The sequence below is a fragment of the Dipodomys ordii genome, unplaced genomic scaffold, assembly GCF_000151885.1.
Source record: "Dipodomys ordii isolate 6190 unplaced genomic scaffold, Dord_2.0 Scaffold1, whole genome shotgun sequence".
NCBI lineage: Eukaryota > Metazoa > Chordata > Mammalia > Rodentia > Heteromyidae > Dipodomys > Dipodomys ordii.
Genome location: NW_012267217.1, coordinates 36,034,499 through 36,053,096, shown reverse-complemented (window position 1 = coordinate 36,053,096; position 18,598 = coordinate 36,034,499). Strand labels below are relative to the sequence as shown.

The following is an 18,598-nucleotide window of genomic DNA, read 5'->3' as shown; positions in this document are numbered from 1 at the left end:
AATATGTGAGCTATGTGCTGGTGGCAATGTCTGTAATCCTAGCTACTCAGAAGACTGGGAGGGAGGGAGAGAAAGTGAGGAGAGAAAGAGAGAGGGAGAGGGAGGGAGAGGGAGGGAGAGGGAGGGAGAAGGAGGGAGGGAGGGAGAAGGAGGGAGGAGAGAAAGTGAGGAAAGAAAGAGAGAGGGAGAGGGAGGGAGAGGGAGGGAGAAGGAGGGAGGAGAGAAAGTGAGGAAAGAAAGAGAGAGGGAGAGGGAGGGAGGGAGGGAGGGAGAGGGAGGGAGGATGAGTAGCCAGGTCCAGTTGCAGCAGCAGCAGCCTCCTCCTCAGAGGAGCCAGACACAAAGAATGGGACCATTTGTGGAGGCAGGGTATGGGGGGGGGGAAGGTGAGCACTCACTATGTTGGGTGACAGAACAGACCAGCAGCTCTTCATCTTCGATCTCGATCTCCAACCAGCAGAGAAAGAAACAAACATCCCCCAAGAAGCAGGAAAGGAAAGTCAGCACCAGCAAAGACTCCAATATCCACCAGCACCGTGAGCATTCAGAAGGACAACGCTTGCTTAAGACCCTTCCCCCAAGCGCAGTGCTGGTCCCAAAGCCAGCATCTATGCCTGCAGGTGGACCATTGTAGAGCCTTCCGGATGCCCACGCGGGCAGTGGTTTCCGTCACTTTCACACCAGAGTACTCCTTCCAGCCTCCACAGGCTGAACTTCGGACAAGAATCTACCGCTGTCTTGCTAACAGCAGTGGAGGAGTAATTTGCTTGGACATATTCGAAGATAACTGGAACCCAACGCTGACTAGTCTTAAAGTCCTCCTTTCTCTCCACTCACTTCTTAAGGACTGTAATCCAGCTGACCCTTTGGTAGGAAGTACTGCAGCTCTACTTAGTGTATGACCAACAGAGCGGACCAGGACAGAATAGCCAGACAACGGACCAAGGGATATGCTACATAAACTCGGTTTTCACCATCTGTATTTGTCTGTCACAGAAGAGAGCCGCTTATGATTCTGAAGGGATGGGGGAAGGGCTGGTAAACAGTAGGGTGTTTCTATAACAGATATTATTTAGGTTTATTTCCGAAGATTTTGTTGTAACTTAAGGTATCTTGCTCCAGTAGGCAAAATCAGTAGCAACAACTTTCAAAAACTGTCACTAGTTTTGCAATATTAGCTGACAGGCAGTATAGAAAAGAAGGTACTTTTAGATATTTGGGTTCAATTGCTTGTAGTCTTAATTTTAAAACAGCATAATTTTGTACAGGTTATACACACCATTTCCCTTCTTACAAGGGAACATGCATATTTAACAGTTTGTAGAGATTGTCATCTCATATTACATACATATTATATAAATTATAACATATAATAGATTATATCCATTATAACATATAATGGATATGACACCATGCAGGAAATGAATAGTTAATGTTTTTATTCTATATGCAAATCTACTTTAGAGGTTTGAATCAAAACTTGGAAATTCTGTAGTGAAATTTCTTACAGGTAACAAACTGTAAGATGTGGAATAGAAGTCATTCAGTGGATTGGCTCTGTGTTGTAATTTTCTTATGTGTGCATTTGTTACTGTGCTAATAAACAACATTAAAATAAAATTACCAAAGAAACACAGCTAATAAAGTGATCTGACCTGTTAGATGTGTGCCAAAGTATTCATCGACCCATTTGTTTGTGATAGGATCCTCACCACAAAACACCACTAAGTAGTATACAGGAAAAATGCTTGTGGAGACTAGAAAGCCTACCATGAGAAAGAGAAGGCCTAGAGGTGGGCAAGAGCTCAAAGGAATGGGACCTCTTATTGCATAATTTATTTAATTGGGAAATCAGAACTTTCAGCCAATTTCTAGCCTTTATAGGTGAGACCTAAACACCACAAGCCATTTTTACTATTTCCTTCTCATCTTCAAATAGCTTTGCACAGATAAAGTCAACATTTGTGGGGACAGTCTATGAGTTCTTGGGGAAGTCATGGTAAACTATGTCTGAAACAACTGTACTCACTTGTAGACTGACATAGTAGCCTGGGTTAGGCCAACTCCAATAGCACCTGGAAATTATACCCAAGACCCACTGTACTCTTTTAATTTTCCACATATGATAGTAGATGTTTTTCTGTCAGTCACAAAAATATAATTAAAATAAAATCTAAGTACTGTTATCCTAAAATTAGGTGATTTTCAAATCTTGCAGGATTGGAAGCAAAAATACCAAGAGTTCTGCAGAAGAGTAGGGTCCTAGGATGACATATATAATTTTAGTATACAATCATAATCACAAGCCATCTAAATTTTATTCCATGGCCAGGTTAACATGAATGCCTTCAAAGATGAGCAAAATAGTGGTACTTGTTGAGAAAAACAATGTTGTGAATGAGTCAGGTATTACAATGTGTAATCTACTGAGGAATGCATCCGTTCTTCCTCAATGTGTTTGCTGAGCACAAGTTCCTTTTATGCTACCCTAGCATGCATATGGCAGCATCTATAAACATAAATCAGGAAGGACTCTTTTCAAGAACAGCGTATATATTTGTTAAAGCATTACTTAAAGCATCCTTTCATAACCAAGTGTAATGTCACTTTTATTTTATCATAAATAAAAGGACCAGAGGATATATTCTTGGCACCAACTTATCTGCCAAAGTAAATATTCATTGAATTTATTATAAGTGATTTATTACCATTGTTATGATTCTCTGTGCTGAGTTGGTTGGTCTCATCTTTCTAGGGGCTACATTGAGTTATATCCTTCCATCCTCCAGTGAAACTTTCTATTCAAGTAGTGGTACAAATCTCAAGAGGAGAATATGATGAGTGAGTTTTGTCCAATGCTTAAGATTTTCCTAATTTACACCTATATGTCATTCATCCCTGTGACAAAGAAAATGATTGGCAACAATAGTGCTCTAGACTGAAAATAAATTTTTCTATGAATTTTCAGTGAGTCACCATTAACTTAGCAAGGATCATGTCATGGTGGTCCTTGCTGAACATATCTTCAAGTGAGAACATTGACAAAGCGACAAATATCACATGTCTAGCTCTAAAATACCAGGAATGTCAAATCAAGAGATATCAGAGCCACTGAGGGAAGCAGATGTTACTCTACATTGTCTGGACAGAGAGATAAGACTCTTGATGAAGCCAAAGCTAGTTTAGGGAAAATGCACCACTAATTAAATACTTGATATTATTAATATCTTGAGAAATTGAATTGAAAATTGAAGAAGATCATCAGAATGTTTTCTCAACAAGTACATTCTTTTTGTGTGCTGGTCCTAGAGCTTGAACTCAAGACCTGGGCAATGTGTTTGAGCTTTGTCACTCAAGGCTAGTGACCTACAACTTGAGCAACCGTTCCACTTCCAGATTTTTGATGGTCAACTGGAGATAAGAGTCTCATGGACTTTTTCAGCCCAGTTGGCTTTGTACCACAATCCTCAGATCTCAGCCCCTGGGTACCTAGGATTATAGGTGCAAGCCATTGGCACCTGGCTTCCAGTATACTTTTGTTCCAATAGAAATTTCAATATATTTCATTTTGTTAAAGGAACAACTTTATAGAGAAATAATTCACATACTATGTAATTTACACTATTCAGTGTTTTTATCTATTTATAGAATTGTGCAGCCCTCATCAAGCCAATCAAATGCTTTTATCTTTTTTTGTTGATTGTGGGGCTTGAACCCTGGGCCTGGGCACTGTCCCTGAGCTCTTCAGCTCAAGGCAAGCATTCTATCACTTGAGCCACAGCATCACTTCCAGAGGCTTTTATCTTAAATGATAAAATAGGATAATAGCACATATTTCCTATTGTCTCCAGTCACCTGAGTCCTAGGATATAACTAATATTTTTCTTATATTTACAAATTGATTGTTGTTAGCATTTATTGCAAATGGAGTCAGGCAATATATTAACTCTTATAACTGCTCTCTAAGTCACCACGAAACGTGGCTTCATGGTTCATTAACATGAAACAGTGGTAGAGAATGTGAAATCATACAGTTATCTCATAAAATAGTCTGATAGCTCATCACATGATTAAACATAGACTGGGTGTGGTAGTTTGTGCCTATAATCGCAGCTCCTTTGGAGGAACAAATCAAGAGGTCGTGATAGAGTGTCTGCTTAGGAAGTATAAGACATAAGCTCAAACCCCAGTTCCACCCAAACACTACACATAGAGTTGCCATCCGATCACGCAATTCCACTCTCAGGATAATAATATTCTCAAAAGAGCCAGGTGCTGGTGGCTCAAGCCTGTAATCCTAGCGACTCAGAAGGCTGAGATCTAAGGACCACGGTTTGAAGGCAGCCCAGCCAGAAGAGTCTGTGAGAGTTTTATCTGCAGTGAACCACCAAAAAGCCAGAAGCAGAGCAGTGGCTCAGGTGGTAGAGCACTATTTTTGAGCAAAGTAGCTCAGGGACAGTGCCCGGATCCTAATTTCAAGCCCTAGGACTGGTGCCCTTGAAAACAAGAGATTTTCTTATTGTTACAAAATTGACCTACCTGTGTGGCAATAATGCCTTCAGAAACCAAAAGGCTGACAGCCTTATGGTAGGAAAAATGACATTTGGTGAAGATCTATTAGAATATTGAGTCCTTTGACATTTTTCCTATCCATGAGGCAAGAGTTAGGCATTTGCATCTTGCTTTTAGTATAAAGTATGGTACTCACTCAATTTCTTGAAGTAAATTTCGATTTTTAAAATAAAATAAACACATTTTGAATATCATTTCACTGACTATATCACTGAGCACAAATACCTCAGGCATTTTTCTGTAATGTATTGCTAATAGGCAGATATTTCATGTTATCATTATATAATGTGCATATATTTTAAAATGTAGCTATGTTTTTCATTTTCACTGCATATTTTCTCCTTTGATTGAGAAACTCTATAAAAGTTAAATTTAGGATGTATCCTTTCAGACTTAAAATAGAATATATCAAAATTTTAATTTTAATTAGATAGCTTATTGTCTATACTTATTAGTATACACCATGCATATACTGAGTTATAAATGACTTGCAAATTTGTTTTGACTTTCAAGAGAATTATCATGGACTGGTATTTTGTTTTAGGCAGGGCTTGGTAAAAAAGATCTCATCAGCATCTCAGCATCTAGTGAAATCATCTTTAAAAGATGTGGATTTATGATATCTGTGCAGCAAGAGCCACCCTGGCCAACATCCAGTCAAATGATTAAAATTTAGAGGCGGATCTTCTGAAATGAGAGAATAAAATCTTCTTTGTGTATAAATTGTTTTATTCGATAATGTGTTGATACTGCAATATTTCAGCTCAGGTAGAAGACATCTTAATTAATATGTGGGTTAAAATACCTATAAATCTTAATGAAAATAAAATCTACCCATGGCTAGATGCATCTGAGCAAGGCACAGAAGGAGCTGGTCCTTGAACCAGACCTTGAAGCGAGACCCGTACTTATCTGAGACTCGCTGAGTGCTATAGCCTTATTACATTTTCTGCCTCAGACTTCCAGGAAAGTTATCACAGTAAAACAAAATAAAATTTTGTACACCTGAAATTAAAACGTCATACCACCAAATCTGAAATATCAACATGTTACATGGCTTTAAGAAAAACTCAGTGATCTTGGCAACAAATGACACCTTTGTTTGCTCTGTAATATGCCCTGCTACTAGTTTTACTCTGGAGATCACTTTTCTGTGTTCTCTACTATTTCTCAGAAATTGTGAGTATGACATGTATGAGTGGATCAAAAAACATTAAAGCAGGTTTTAAGTAGAGGTAATTTCACCAAATTCTGAGATTGGAAGGAAGAAGCATTCTTATTGCCACTAAAGTAATGCAAATGAATTTATTGCTGTCTGTTTCATTTTGTGCCAGTGTGCCAGTTGTGGTACTTGAACTCAGGACCTGGGTGCTGTACCTTAGCGTTTCTGCTCAAGATTGGCACGCTACTACTTGAGCCATAGCTCCACTTCTGGTTTTTGCTAATTGGAGATAAGAGTCTCACAGACTTTCCTGCCTGGGCTAGCTTCAAACGGGGATCCTCAGATCTCAGCTTCCTGAGTAGCAAGGATTACAGTAATAAGCCACCAGAGTTCAACCACAATAAATAAGTTCAGAGCTGGAGAAAGATGCATGACAATAGTTGGGGCATAAAGCCTGCAAAAGAGAAAAAATGGTCTTAAAAATAACTTTACTTATTTTATCCCAAGTCTTTCCATTTCCTAACAAATGCGGTGGTGTCATTCTTTTTGATAGAGGCATAGAATTCCACATTTTCTTGATCCATTCATCTATTGAGGGGCATTGGGTTGGTTCCATATCTTAGCTATGGGGAATAAGGCTGCAATAAACATAGTTGTGCTGGTAGCTTTAGTGTGGCCTTGTTTGTGATAATTTGGGTAAATGCCCAAAAGTGGGATTGCTAGGTCATAGAGGAGCTTTATGTGGAGTCTTCTGAAGAACCTCCATACTATTTTCCAAAGTGGTTGAACAAGTTTATACTTTCACCAACAATGCAGTAGGGTTCCCTTTGGCCACATCCCCTCCAGTATCTGTTATTAGGTTTCTTGATTATAGCCATTCTAACTGGGGTGAGGTAGAATCTCAATGTTGTTTTGACTTGTATTTCTTTTACAGATCTGTAATAACTGATAAATGTATAGGACTAGCAGAAGAGGTCAAAAGCTATGTACATAGGACCATATAACCTGATGCTAAGGGAAATGAACCCCAAGATAGGGACACAAGAGGCTTTATCTTTGTTGCTGTTCTTCTTAATGTATTTATAATGTGCTATGTGATTTTGTTTGTTTGTTTTGTATGTTCTTCCCCCATGCTACAACCCCTGTTATCACTGTATTTGATTCTGGTGCCCTGCATCTTGTATATACATTTTTCTAATTTGGGGAGGGGAAGAGAAATAACAAAACTCTTAAATAAGGATACAGGATGACCCATTGTAACAATGAGATGTACAAGACAGTATGTTGAAAACCAACTTTACAATTTTGCAGTGGGGGGGAGGTGGGAGGAGGCGGTAAGAGAAGGGAGGGAGGAGTTGGGGAGGTGGCAAAGAAAGGAATGGTAGGGGAAATATAACAATGGTAGGGGAAATGTAACAATGCCTGATAGGAAATGGACTCAATACCTTGCTCATGTAACTGTAAGCCCTCTGTATAGTATCTTTACAATAAATATATATATTAAAAATAACTTCAATAAAACAAAGATTGATAGAAAGCAAAATAATTTAAAATTATTTGATTTTTAAAATGAGCTGGATACTAATTTATGAAACAAATACACCTAGTATATTAGAGCTAGCTAAGAGCAAACTGGTGATAGAAAAGTTATTTCAGGTTAGCATTCCCTCCCTTTCCCATTGCTACAAACTTCCATCCAGGATTCTCTCTTTACTTTTCACCTGATCATTGGACACTACACACCTGGCCAGTCCCCATCTGGTCATCGAAACACAGTCAGTTACCTCTCATTATGTGCAAACAACCACTTTTCATTGCCTGGCATCTTTTTGAGAGCTCCTCATTCAGAAGCACAGACATTTTCTAGTTCCTTATGTGGAAATCTTGTAAGTTGTTGACAAAAATCTTGTAAGTCTAGGTGCCATTATCAATCCCTGATGCCTTCACTCATTCTCTTTCCTTGTACTAGGAAAGTTCATTTTATCTGTTTGACTCCTCAGAGTCCATCTAAGCTCACCACTAATCCCCCAGATTAAACTCCTTAGGAAACATCCTTTGAATACTTGAGTGTCTGTTACCCTTCTTTCCTTCACACACTTGAGAATCAGAGCCCTCAGTTTTTCCTTGAGTTCTGAGACTTTTTTGTATATTAAAATAAACAGCCCAATTCTAGTGCTGAAGACCAACACTTAACTTGTTATTGAGGCCCTGTGCATGTACTGACATCAAATGACAGGTAAGCCTTACTTTGGAGTAGTTACTATAAGCAATGGATATTTGTCTCTTTTGAGGACACCAAGATTGCAGATTTTTATTGATAGAAAGGTCATATTATATTACAAATTTAAATCCTGCCCTGATTTATTACTATTAATACTTAATTATGTCAATTTGTATCTGTCAGCTAAAGTGAGATCTGTCACATTTATAATAATAGGATACAGAGGAGATTATTACCAGCATGTGTTTTATAAGTTCTATTTGTTTTTTTCAGACGGACTTCCTTAGGAAGGTAATGTATCCAACAAACTTTTAAGAACTAAGCACATATAAGATCTCATGAAGTAATCTGGAATAAATGGCTTATCATATTATTTATGTAATAGAGTAAGGTTTAGTAATTTATATATTCATTACTATGGTAAATCTTCAGTTTGATACATTCCCATAGTAAGTAATAGAGTTAACAGGTCACCCTTCAGGGCCCATGTGCAGACTGGTAGAAGGTCGGTCACTTTTATTGATCATCCTTTGACATGTCATAATGTTTTGTGGGTTTCTTTTGGATGGCATGTCCTTCATCTGCCTCCACCACACAACTCTGAGATGCCAGGCTGCCATCTGGCAAGATGCTCTGCATTTCGTTCCTACTGACAGCATGGTCTTTTTCATACAGGAATGTTTGGGTTAGAATATTGCTAGTCATGGAAGTCTTCACAGACCTTTTACAGTTGACAATTGCTAAAGCCACTTTTCCTACACATAGAAGTTGTGTTTTCTTCTTGCTAAAGACAGAGCAGGTGACGGCTAGCTCTAGTTTGCTCTATGCCTTCATTCCATCAGCCATGGGCTAGATTTTGAGCAGAGGTAGAAAAGATGCTTCTGACATGCACAATGTTCAGTCAGCTATCTAAATCCTATCTTATGAATTCTGAGGTCCCTCTTTCAATTCACAAGTATCCTTCTCCATCATGTACCAAATTTATTTTGTCATTGGTTAGAGCTGGGAGTTCACAGGTTTCCAGAAAACTCTTCTGTTTTTTTATTTCCTATCCATTTTTCCTCCATTTTGAACTCCTCTGAAATGTCCTTGTTATCTGTCCTCAGGCAACACCCTAGTATCTATGCTTCCTAACCTTGAACAACAAACCTAAGGACTCATTCTTCTTCCAGACTCTTTGGAATCCATCATCAGAGGCATTGTGGAAGCTATGATTGAATGATACACTAAGAAGTTCAACTTAGTTCATATTATCAATATTATTCCTTGAAGATAATCATTGTGCATACATGTGTACATATGTGTTTGTGTTTTAGATCACCCCCTCAGTAATTGACAAATTTTTATCTGGGGGAACACATAAGTAAGATTTATTACTATCTTCTTTTTCCCTCTTTGTTACATCCTTTTAGCCTTGGAAGTATATAGGGACATAATTTATCTTACGTCCTTTCAACTATTGATTGGATACATCTATGAGCTCATTTTAGTTTAGAAGTACATTGTTATTCCAGGTAGGAGAATAAATGGAGCTTATTTTGTCAATGAAGTCTCTAGCCTCTACCACTCAAACTTAATTTATTATTTTTTTCTTTTATGGCACCATAAAAGTCAGGGACTCAGCCAGGCACCAGTGGCTCACGCCTATAATCCTAGCCACTCAAGAGGCCAAGATCTGAAGATCACAGTTTGAAGCCAGACAGGGCAGGAAAGTCCATGAGACTTTTATCTCCAATAAACTATTAAGAAAAAGCCAGAAGTGACACTGTGGCTCAAGTGATAGAGAAGTAGCCTTGAGCAAAAGAAACTTAGGGACATTGCCAGGCCCAGAGTTCAAACCCTAGTACCAGAAAAAAAAGGGAGGGGGGAATCATTTTTCCTCCTTATCCTGGCTCAACTTTGTCATGGTCACTTCCTAAGTTCAATGATTCAAAGGGAAACACAATCATTGTTTTTTAAAAAAAATTGGATTTTTAAAATTTGGAATTAGAAAACTAGGCTAGCCAACATTAGCCTTCAAAGCTATTGGCTTTATCAAAGATGGAAAAACAAAAACAACAACAAAAAAGTTGGAATACCTTAATCCTGAAGTTGTCTGTGATTCTTAGATGTTAAGGCTTATAAAAGACAAAATCTCAGTAGCCACCATCAGAGATCAGCAAAGATTATGAATATAGACTGAGAATTTAAGGGAGAACCAGGCATACTTGGGAGATAAGGATAGGAGGATCATGGTTTTTGACCAATCAAAGCATAAAAAGCAAAATCGGTCTCAAAGAACAAGCTGAGTGTGGTGATATATGCCTATAATCATAGCTACACTGGAGATAGAGGTAAGAGGATTGTGATCTGAGGCTGGCTTGGTTAAAGCTCAGGGCACTGTCTGAAAAGTAAAGTGAAAATGGTTAGGAGTGTATGGCTCAAGTTGCAGTGTTTCTGCTTAGCAAGCATGAAGCCTTGAGTTTAATACCCTAATATTGCTATACTGCCAACAACAACAAGGATGAGCACTTCAGGGAGCAAAGGAAAAAAAGAGGAAGAGAAGAAAGAAAAGTGGGAAGAAAAACAAGGGAAGGGAGGGGAAGGAAAGGCAGAAGGGAAGGAAGAGAAGGGAGGAGAAGGGAAAATTTCCCTCGCTGTCAGTGTAACTTTCAAAACTAGATGTAAGTAAAATCAAAGCAATTCTTTCCTTTGGGTAAGCCTAGCTTAAAAGAAGGAGGGATGGAAGAGGTGCTTGCATTTAAGAGAAGCTAGAGCATATATGAGACTCAGGAATGTATTATGGAAGCAATTCTCTTTCAAGAGAACTTTTAGACTGAGTCTGCTGCACACAATACAAACTTATTGAATTAAAAGCAATAACAAGAATAATTGCATGAAACTGCTAGAAGATATGCAACTGAAATAATAGAATCAATAGTTAACATTATGAAATGTAGGGAACTAATGTTTGTTCATTTACAGGTAGCTGTTAATGTGTTTTTAGCCAATGAAACATGTCTAAAAACTATTTAAATAAGGAAGTCTTTCACCTGACCCTAACAAATTAAATGTGAAAAGAGGTTAATTTTGTGATGAAGGAAACAGCCCCCACAGGGTACGCAATTTTAAAAAAATGAAAAGAAAATCAAGGTAGCCAGAAAAGAAGATAACGGTACAGTGTCAGCCTTTAATTTTTAATATTTTGAAATTTTTTTGTGTGCTGGTCCTGGGGCTTGAACTCAGAGCCTAGGCAGTATCCCTGAGCATTTTGCTCAAGACTAATGCTCTATCACTGAAGCCACAGTTCCACTTTTGGCTTGATGGTAGTTAATTGGACTTGCCTGCCCAGTCTGGCTTCAAGCCATGATCCTCAAATCTCAGCCTTCTGAGTAGCTAAGATTACAGGAGTGAAACACCCATGCCTGGCTCAGCCTTTAATTTTTGTCATCATGAAAACTGGGATTTTAGAAAGTGAAAGTACATTCCACTTCCGCTCATTCCCTTGTTGGTCAGTGAATCACAGTGTTTTAAAATTTCAAACACTAAAACTGCAAAAGGTAAATCTTCCCCACATACCAACAATGATTCACGGGTTTTCTATGCAGTTTAATGCAACTACTACAAATGGAATGTTAGAAGGGACATAAAGAAATTGAATTTTTATTTAAAACTAAATAGCTAAATACCTATTTTATATTGACGTTTTACAAAATATAGACGTGCATTTAATAACAATGTTTACAAGTAGTAAAACTAATTTTTTGTTGTGAATTAGCTCTAGCAGGCGCTACTAATTAAATGATCTGCATAAATGTTAGTAAGACATGTCTTTATTTATTTATTATCATAAAAGACCCAGTCTTTCTTTTCTTTTTTTCAGGATCTCTATTTTTAGAGGCTTTATAGTATGTATTAGGGAAATATAAGTATGTATTAGGGAAACTCCACTGAAATATATTGAGTTTATTTCCAGAAATATCTTTAAATAAATAAATGCATAAATATATATAATAGGATATATACACACATATATAAACACTCTTTTTTTTTTTTTGTCAGTCATGAAGCTTGAAGTCTGGGCCTGAGCGCTGTCCCTGAGCTCTTCAGCTCAAGGCTACCACTCTACCACTGGAGCTACAGCGCCACTTCCGGTTTTCTAGTGGTTTACTGGAGATAAGAGTTTCAAGGACTTTCCTGTCCATGCTGGCTTTGAACCTCCATCCTCAGATCTGAGCCTCCTGAGTAGCTAGGATTACAGGTGTGAGCCACCAGCGCACGGCTTACGTAACACTCTTACATGTTTATGCCAACATAATTTTACATATTATATTTCTATGAAAGCAAAGACTTAAAATATTCTCTTGTGATGTACAAAATGAGGCCTTTTGGGTAAAAACTCAAGAATTTGTAGTTATACTTCTTGGTTAATCTAATTTGAACTCTGAAATTATTTAGCTTTTTATTCTGAAACTTAGTTATAACAATAAATAATTTAAATATTGTAAGGGATTTTTTTTCCTGGTGTAACAACAACAACACAACAACAACAACAACAAAATAGTATGTAGTTTAGTAAAGTAAATGTATAAATTTGAAAGTTTTAATATCAGACTAGGATTTAGAAAAGTCGCCGTGTGTTTGAATACATGAAAATATGACAGTTCTAATATCACTAGAAATTCAATAGTAGGAAGCAGATTTCTCTCCTTTTGTGTGCCAGCCAGAGCTGAAATATATAAATCTTGCACTTATAAATATACATTATCTCATTGTAGATGAACCAGATGGTAGAGAAACAAAGCTTGTGGACCAAATTTGAGATTCTTAGCTGCTCATGCTTTCTGGCTTCTCTCGGTGCAAGGAGAACAGGACCTCACCCTTGCATGAGGTTAGCTCTGCCGCGGAGAAAAGGCAGTAGCTTCAAGAAGTCACTTGCTAAGAACCACAAAATGTCAGTGGTAAATGTCAAGGACTTTCTACTGAGACAAACTGAATCAAAGCAAGTCTCTAGTGAAGCTCTTAGCATGGCAAACTCACGGGGGAATGTACAAGTGGCTGGAGACTGAAGGTATCTAGTGGCAGTCAGAAAGTGCTTTGTGAGTGGAAGAATCTGGGTTCAAGCAATACAGTGCCCTGCCAGAGAACTGAGAAACAGTAACACAAATGTCTGACTAGGAGCTGGTCTGTAGTTTATTTTTGCTTTTAATGATGTATGTGTAAAGACATTTCCCACTGGGCCCACAGCTACCAGTTTTCCTTCACTTTGTGCAGCCCTGTCCTGTGGTGCATTTTATTTATCTATTAATTAATTTATATTATTATCTGTAAGTAATTGCACAAAGGAGTTACCACTGAACAAAGAAGTTCATGGCTACAATATATCTTGATCATTGTCACTCCTTTTTAACACTCTCCTGTGATGCATTTTAAGGACTAAAAGAAGTGAAACTCTATTCAGGAGTGTTACTCTGCATTGTTATTGGCATTATTATTTTGAATTTTTGTTAAAGAGTCTCAAGTAAATAGATTATTAATTTCAAACCTGGAGCAGGGACAAAAGGAGACTGAGAGAGTTATATAAATCAAAATACTTTTCAAAGATTGTTGGGGCTGCAAGACACTCATTGGCTCATGCCTAAAGCTCCAGCAACTAAGAGGCTGAGATCTGAAGGACTGTGGTCCGAGCCAGGAGGGGAGAGAAATCCATAAAGGTTCATTTTCAATTAACAAGTGAAACACTGGGCTGGAGGCATGGTTGAAGTGATAGGGCTACAGTCTAAATCAGCAAGCTGAGTGAACACAAGTATGAGGACTACCACTTGCAGCTTCTTTGTTGAGATGGTTTCTCATTTTTTGTTTTTTTTGGTTGGTCGTGGAGCCTGAACTCTGGGCCTGGGTGCTATCCCTCAGCTCTTCAGCTCAAGGCTAATGATCTTCCTCTTGGCCCACACCACCACTTCTGGAATTTTCTGCTTATGTGGTGCTGAGGAATTGAACTCAGGGCCTCATGCATGCAAGGCAAGCACTCTACCACTAAACTACATTCCCAGCCCAGCTTCTCACTTTTTTGTAGACGATAGCTTTCAATTGTGATCCTCTCATCTCTGCTTCTTGAGTAGTTGAGATTAAGAATCCACCACCACCCTCAGCCACCTAGATTATTTTTTAAACGAGAGAATATATTCAATTCAATTATCTAATAACTTGAAAATCCTGTTGAAAGTTAAAAGGAAAGTTAATTTGCCTAAATGAGGACTCACAGTGCCATGTTGAAAGCAAATGGTCACACAGGGCAAGCTGTCAGAGCTCTGAGTGGACAGAAGAATGAATGAGCTCATGTGTTTTAACAAGCAGGAAGCAGGCAATGGGATGACTTCTCTGGTGAGTTATAGAGACACTGACGTAACAATTATAAATAAAGGTCAGTGTCTTTCCTCAAGGTCATGGACAAGAATCTCTTCTATCCTTGAATTCAAAGATCATGTTTTAATAACCTCAATTAACTAAAATAACAATTCCTTTCCTTTTTACCAATTATCTATTAATCTTAGAGCACTTGAATTTAACACAAAATATTTTCAAGGTACTCAAAACAAGTCTATTAATATATTTTAATCAATAAGTAATCTGTGTTTGATAATTGTATTTTTATAAATTATAAAACAAGTTTTCTGAAGACCAATCTAATATGAAGTAAGTAATTAATTTAGACAAAAGATTTTGAGTAAGAATCTTATGAAGTTTATATTAAGTCTGGAAGCTTTTAAAGGAACTTAGATTCTGCTTTCATTTAACTTGTTACAGTTAGAAGACTCATTCATCAGGAAGACTTTATTTGAATAATTTAAAATTTTAACTGAAATACCTGCACAGGAATTCCACTTAATAAATGCAGTTGGTTTTAATATACGTGATACATTAAGTTGGCATTATATTACCAACTATTGCTTACAACTCTATAGAGGTTACTCAAATGATAGAACAATAGTACTTGAAACATAAAGCCACCTAAAGAGCCTTGTGTTTTCACTTTCCTTGGGCACTCACAGGGGATAGAGAGAAAGCCACAGAAAAAATCATTTCTCCAGAATGATTTGTGCTGGAGAAGCAGGACACATCAACACAGCGCCTTTGTCCACTCCTCCTCACACATTCAGGACAGCTTCACACATTTTGGTATTATAGAAATCTCCTCCAATAGGAATATGAATACTAAAACTTCTAAAAATTGTATGTATAACTTTTATTATTTTCATAAAGAAATGTTAAATGGTAAATATAACCATTTTTACAGGGCCAGTAAGTTAGGAAGGAAAACCTTTGGTATACACCTCTCTCTTTCTCTCTCTCTCTCTCTCTCTCCCTCTCCCTCTCTCTCTCTCTCTCTCTCTCACACACACACACACACACACACACACAGAGACAGACAGGAGTTTCATACTTCACTCTTTTCTGTACAGTTTAGGAGTACATTTATCTATCCAGCCTGAGCTCCAACAGAACAGATTTTGGTTTCTTACTTTTCAACACCTAATGAGTGCCTCCCCTGCTGCTGTATTCATTAATTCATTAAATACTTAAAACTATTAGAGAGATATGATTATTATTGTCTTATTTTATAGAGAGAGAGGTGAAGGCATAAAGAGATTAAGTGACTTGCTGCGGTTCACATAGCTAAAACATCAAATATACCTGAAATCCAAACCTAGAAGTCTAGCTCTAGACCCTTGGCTTCTGTCATAATGCAACATGCTCCCTCCTCAGTGAAAACCTGAGCTTCCTTTAGAGAAATGAAAAGGAGAGTGGTTGAAAGAAAGATCCAATGACGATTCATTACATGTGGAGTTTCTATAAATGAAAACTTTGGATGCTGAGCTTTCTTAGTCCCTTACTTCACAAACCTCTACTTGGCCATTACCCTCAGATGCGATGTCATGAGACAAGTGTAGCAATTCCACTGGCGTCATTACTTCGGATGATTCCTCAGAATTCTCAGGCTGTGCCTTCTAATCAAAGTCAGCTGATACAATTTAGGTTTCTTAAAAAAAACACGATACATTTTTGAACAAAATACATATTAATGAGAACCAAAGTGCGAATCTTATTTTCATTTAAAAAACATGAGCATTTCCTCAGAGGAAAGAGGCACTGGTTCATGCCTATAAACCTAGATCATCAAGAGGCTGAGATCCAAGAACCTTGATTTGAAGCCAACCTGAATAAGAAAATCTATGAGACTCTCATCCTCCAATTAAACATCTAAAAGCCAGCTAAAGTGGTAGGGCACCAGCCCAAAGCAAAAAAGCTAAGGAAGAGAATCTGGGGCCTGAGTTCAAGCCCTAATACTGGCATATGCGTGTGTGATAGCACACACACACACACACACACACACACACACACACACACCCCTGAATTCCCATTAAGAGTTATAATGAAGATGCTGGCAGTGTTTTTAAATTTATTTTTTGCTTAAGTGGTGGGTGCCTGGGACTACTTTAATCTGTCATTCTGGAATATTTGTGTAATAAAGTGAAAACCTTGGCCAGGAATCATATAGAAGCTTAATATTTTTATTCTCTCTTCTGTTACTACTTTTTCAGCATCTTGAAAACAAAGAATCTAATCTGGCTTCTATTGCTTTAGGCAACATAATTTATGCTACTTATATTAAAATGATAAGAAACTATACTTAATTTTGAAAAATGACCAGAAAATCTAGCTTTAGTAAACATAATACATAAAATTTTTGATAAAAATATCAAAATACATTTGTTTCTTATTTCATTTAACATGACCTGTTGTTCTTCCCATTTTCCCCAAAAGAACATAATTTCATTCTTCTTACTGGTTGAGTAAAACGTAATACATTCATCCGTTGATGGACAACCTGGCTATTACCATGTTTTGATTATTAAAACAACCAGACAGCAATGCAAACAGTAGTCAAGAATATGCAGATTTGAATCCTGACTTTTGCATTTGCTAATCTGAGTGACTTTTACAAATTTTAAGTGCCCAGTATTCAGTTTCTTTGTATTTGCAGCTAACAATAATTCTTGCTTTCCAAAATGACTATAAAGTAGCTAATTAGCACCTATTGAAAGTATCACAAAGTGAACAAAATATATTACTTCTCTATGCTTATTCAATCTCATTTCTCTGGCTAATTTGGCTATACAGTTAAGGAATCTTATTGACATTTGAACATCATTCACAGTTTACTAACTATATATATAAATTATATCGAAGAACATAGTACTCTTATCATTTTTTTTAAAAAACCAAGTTTGTTCTTACTATAGATTTATAATGTTTATATTCTCTTTATTCATCTTTTGGCTTGTTTCATGTTTTTGAAGACTTGCCTACTACTGTAGTTTCTCATAAGAAGTTCAAAGTGAGCCGGGCGCTGGTGGCTCACGCCTGTAATCCTAGCTACTCAGGAGGCTGAGATCTGAGGATCGTGGTTCAAAGCCAGCCTGGGCAGGAAAGACCGTGAGACTCCTATCTCCAATAAACCACCAGAAAACCAGAAGTGGCGCTGTAGCTCAAGTGGTAGAGCGCTCGCTTTGAGCTGAAGAGCTGAGGGACAGCGCCCAGGCCCAGAGTTCAAGCCCCACGACCGACAAAAAAAAAAAAAGAAGTTCAAAGTGAATAAGTTTGTATTTTCAAAAAAATTTCCTAAATAGTAAATTATCATATTTATGTATCAATTATATTCTCCTACTCTTTTTAATATATATTTTTATTGTAAAGATACAGTACAGAGGGGTTGCAGTTACATGAGCAAGGTAATGAGTCCATTTCCTATCAAGCATTGTTACACCCTCCTAAAAAATATTCTTTGTTCTAATATTCACATTTAACTGGACATCTTGTATGTTACCTGGCAATTTTATCTGACAGCCTGAGAGCCATGAGAATATTTATGTCAGGAAGAGATGTGAAGTCCTAAGTCTCTGATTCTTTAAGTAGCCCTTGAGAAAGAGGTCTTGGGGAAGCCCATAGCCCATGGCTGGTGGAGGAAAAGAAAGATTACTAGACTGTGTAACAAGAGCAAACTCATGGCCTTAGAAACAGGTGCCGTCTAATCTCTCCTCCCACTAGCACGAGCTCCTTAAGAGCAGGCACTGTGTTTTAGCATTGTACATCATCACCATCAACTATAGCACTTGGTACATGGTAGGTATTATATGCATATGTAAATAAAGTATGAGTTGACTATGTTACATAAATGCTTACATTTATGTAAATATGTTTATATAAAAATATATGATGACTTATCTCAGGAGGAAATCCAATATGTGCATGTGTTACTTCTTGCTAGGTTAACTACTTGTAGGAGTTCTTTGTTGGTATTTAGTGTCAAGATTCAGATTTTTTTTTCAGTTTTAGTCTCCATTTTAACTCCTATCTTAAAGCATTTATTGCTAAAATTTAAATGTTGTTTATTTTAAAACAATTTCTACATTTCCCTTTTCTTCTTTCAATATAATTGTTAACTGCTTAAAAATGTACCATCTTGGCTCTCTGTCTGGAGCCATATACAATCAGTACTACAGTGGGAAATACCCCCAGGCTTCATTCATCTTCTACATTGGGTTTGTACTATGATCCTGGAAGACCTCTTCTCTTCCTTGTTTTTAACATTCCAGTATATA

At 37.4% G+C, this 18,598-nt stretch overlaps 1 pseudogene; it reads left to right on the top strand.

The window, feature by feature from the left end:
* Positions 1 to 283: 283 nt before the first annotated feature.
* On the top strand, positions 284 to 961 carry LOC105983858 (annotated as a pseudogene).
* The last annotated feature ends 17,637 nt before the right edge of the window (positions 962 to 18,598 follow it).